The following is a 3,762-nucleotide window of genomic DNA, read 5'->3' on the forward strand; positions in this document are numbered from 1 at the left end:
GGGAGGGGAATCCTGCACCATTTCTGGTGGTGGTTATTTTTATGCATTATGCTTGTTTGGCGGGGATCTCTGGGGAGTCCCCATGCTCCGATGATGGGCTGGCATGTAGAAGACAAGGTCCAGGCTGACCCTTCCCATGGCACGTCGGTCCCTCTGTGCCCCACAGATGGAGGGAAGCACCCTCCAGCCAGCGTCCTCCAGGATAACAGATGTGGTCCTCTCGAATGGAGGAATCTCAGCGCTGGAGGGATGCCAGTGCGTAGGGCGTGCTGGCCCCATCCCTGCAGGGGAGGGAGGCACTGATGCTGTGCCCAAGCCACCTGCATCCCAGCTCAGGGAGCTGATCCCAAATTTTCAGCACCCTCTGCTTTATAAAGAGCCCTGCAATGTCGAGGTGCCCAAACCGCTCCCAGGAAGGTGCTCTCCTTGGCTTCTCCCCTTGGTCCCAGCTGCGGGGGGTACCTCCCCTGCGCCCAGCCCAGCCCTGTCCCCATCCCCTGCTGCGCCTCCCAGCGCAGAGCTGCCACCTCCTCTGCCCGAACCTAGCAAAGCCCAGCAGCGAATTAATCTTCAACTGGGTACCCAGGATTGTTGCTGTGATGGTTATTATGCCGTGTCCTGCCCAGCACGGCGTTAATGATTAACACCCCAGGTTCAGTGTCAGCTCCTGCCTGCTGCCTTTTGAATAGCCCTTCCATCACCTCCTCTGATATCCTGACAAATAACCGGAGCACAGAGCTGCCCAGAAAGCACCCTTGGGGCTGGGTGGGCACACAGGATGGTTTATCTCTGGGTCATGGAGGAGGAGGAGGAGAAGGAGGAAGGCTGTGCTGGGGAAAGGATGTATCACCTCGCTTCTTCCTCCAGGCCAGCCTGTGCCCTTCAAGGACGTCCTGTCCTCCCAGATCCAGGAACGTCCTGGCCAGGCTATTGCGGCACGCGGGGGGAAATACCCTGCAGCAGGCACTCCTTGGGCAGCTCATGCCAGATGAGTTTGCTTTTGCTTCCCATTCACTCCCTTTATCAGCACAAACCTGAAGAGCTGCCATTCCTCCTCCTGCTCATGATGACCCTGTCCCCCACCAAAGCTAATTCCCAGGAGGGAGGGGGCAGCTCGTTTCCTAAAGTGCTGAGTGCTGCCCGTTCCCTGCCAGCACACACCCCTCTGCCACGCAGGGTTTTGCCCATTGTGCCCCACGGCAGGTGATGCAAATCTCCTGGGACTTCGGCCCATGCGTGGCACCCATCATGACGGGGCAACACATGAGCCAGCACCCCATGGGACTGCCAGGGTGAAAGGCAGCTCTTCAGGTATCTGCCTTCCCCATATGGCCGGGGGCTCCAGCCCCTCATTTTCCCCACCTTGTGCCCACTGGGATGCTAAACACACAGCAGGAGGCTGCCCGGGTCCCGGATCCACCCCACCCAGCCCAGCCTCCAGCCCACGCACCAACCTCTTCCTTATTGCCGCCGAGGGAGCAGCTCAGCCTTGAGCCACCCCGCTCCCCTAGCAGGGGGAAATTTCCCACGTGGGCTCCAAAAGTGGCTGATTCCCACAGGGAGAAGGTACAAGGCTGCTGCAGGAGGGGGAAATACAGTGACATTGGGCTGGTCCCCATCGCATGGGGGCTTGTAGGGCCTCAGCAGATGGGATTAGGCCGGAGATGCCACACCACTCCCAGGGGCTCTGGGTGGGCAGGGGTTTGCGTGCACCCCTGTTGCCCTGTACAGAGCAAAACCCAGAGCACAGGGACCAAACACCACCCGTTTGCTGAGCCCAGCCCTGCCGGTGACCCCGGCTCTGCTGCCCAGCGTTCCCCAGCACAACCGGGTCTCTCCCCACCATCCTCCTCACCTCCTCAGCCAGGGGAGGGGCAAACCCGACTCGGGAGAAAAGCAAAGTCTGCCCCAGGGCTCAGCCACCCTTCCCTTCGCTCCTGCCAGGCCTGCTCATCCCAGAGGGTTTCTGCCCACGCCAGCTGGCCAGGCTGGTCGGCACCCACACAGGGGGTCATTGCCCACGGTGGAGTGGAGCAGGGCACAACCCATGGACCGGGGAGCACCAGAGGGTGCGTGGCCAGAGACAGCAGTGAAACGGGCTCTGGGAAGTGGCAGGGTGCTGCCAGCTTGCCTGCAGTCCCTGCCAGGGAGACTTTACCCTCCTGATCTCCCCCACCCTGTGTCAGGGGTGGAAAAGAGGAACCCCCACCCTGGCACACACACCCTGTCATGTCATCTGCTCAAGCACCTTGAGCCCAAGGATGCCTTCTCAGGGACAATAAGGAAGTTTCTGTTTGCTACCACGTGCCCCTGGGGACGTTTTGGCCTCACACACTGACAGCACAACTGTCAGTTTTTGGGGTGCCGCTAGGCACCCCAGGGTCCCAGTCTGGGGGAATCAGGCAAGTCTAAGGGTTACAAGGTGCAGAGATGCCTGGTGGCACCCACGTGGGTTGGTGGGGACAGGGCGGTGGGCTGGGTGCGTCCTGGGGCTGCTGGGGTACCAGCTGGGATGGGATCTCCCCTGGGGAGCCCAGGAGCTTCAGCAGTGCCTGGGCAGTGGGAAGTGGAGGGCAGGGGCACAGCAGGAGCACAGGGGAGGCTGAACCAGCCTGGCTTACCCCCTGCTGCCCCACTGCTGCCCTTTGGCTGCCAGGAGAGCTGAGAGCCGGAAAGGTCGGTGGGGAGGAATCGCATCCGGGAGGAGAAACTGGTCCTTCCAGTTTCCCCAGCAGGCGCAGGGGGGGGAACAAAGCCAGTGGTTGCAGTTATTGCAAAAACTCAGCACCACAGAAAGTGCCTGCCCTGTCCCGGATAAACCCTGCAGCCGGGAAGAGGTGTGAAGCCGGCAGCCTCTGGCTGTCCAGGCATCGCCCCTGAGCCTGCTCGGCCCCGCGGGGGTGATAGCAAAAGGAGCTGGCTTTGCAAGGCAGCCCCAAAAAGAGGGAGCAGAGGGGGACATGGCCAGGACGGGCATGCCCAGCGGTGCCCGGCTCAGTGCCAGCTGACAATGCTTGGTGCCATTTGGCACTGGCGTGGCTCCTGGGCACCACGACACCTCCGGGAAGGGATCTGGGCAGCGCCGGGGGCCAGGCTGCTTCTGTGTGCTTGGAGAGGGAAAAGAGGAATAAAAGCCCTGACCTCACCCATGAGGTCATTGGTATCGTGGTTTAACCCCAGCCGGCAACTAAGCACCACACAGCCACTCACTCACTCTCCCCGGGTGGGATGGGGGAGAGGATCAGAAGAATAAAAATGAGAAAACCCATAGGTTGAGATGAAGACAGTTTAATAAGTAAAGCAAAGGCCGCATGTGCAAGCAAAACAAAACAAGGAATTCATTCGCTACTTCCCATGGGCAGGCAGGTGTTCAGCCATCTCCGGGAAAGCAGGGGTCCATCACGCGCAATGGTTACTTGGGAAGACAAACGCCATCACTCAGAACGTGTGTGTGTGTGTGTGTGTGTGTGTGTGTGTGTGTGTGTGTGTGTGTGTGTGTGTGTGTGTGTGTGTGTGTGTGTGTGTGTGTGTGTGTGTGTGTGTGTGTGTGTGTGTGTGTGTGTGTGTGTGTGTGTGTGTGTGTGTGTGTGTGTGTGTGTGTGTGTGTGTGTGTGTGTGTGTGTGTGTGTGTGTGTGTGTGTGTGTGTGTGTGTGTGTGTGTGTGTGTGTGTGTGTGTCCCTTCCTTCTTCTTCCCCCAGCTTTATGTGCTGAGCATGACATCATATGGTGTGGACTATCCCTTTGGTCGGTTGGGGTCAGCT

Source organism: Pygoscelis adeliae, unplaced genomic scaffold (genome assembly GCF_000699105.1).
Source record: "Pygoscelis adeliae isolate BGI_AS28 unplaced genomic scaffold, ASM69910v1 Scaffold306, whole genome shotgun sequence".
Taxonomy (NCBI): Eukaryota; Metazoa; Chordata; class Aves; order Sphenisciformes; family Spheniscidae; genus Pygoscelis; species Pygoscelis adeliae.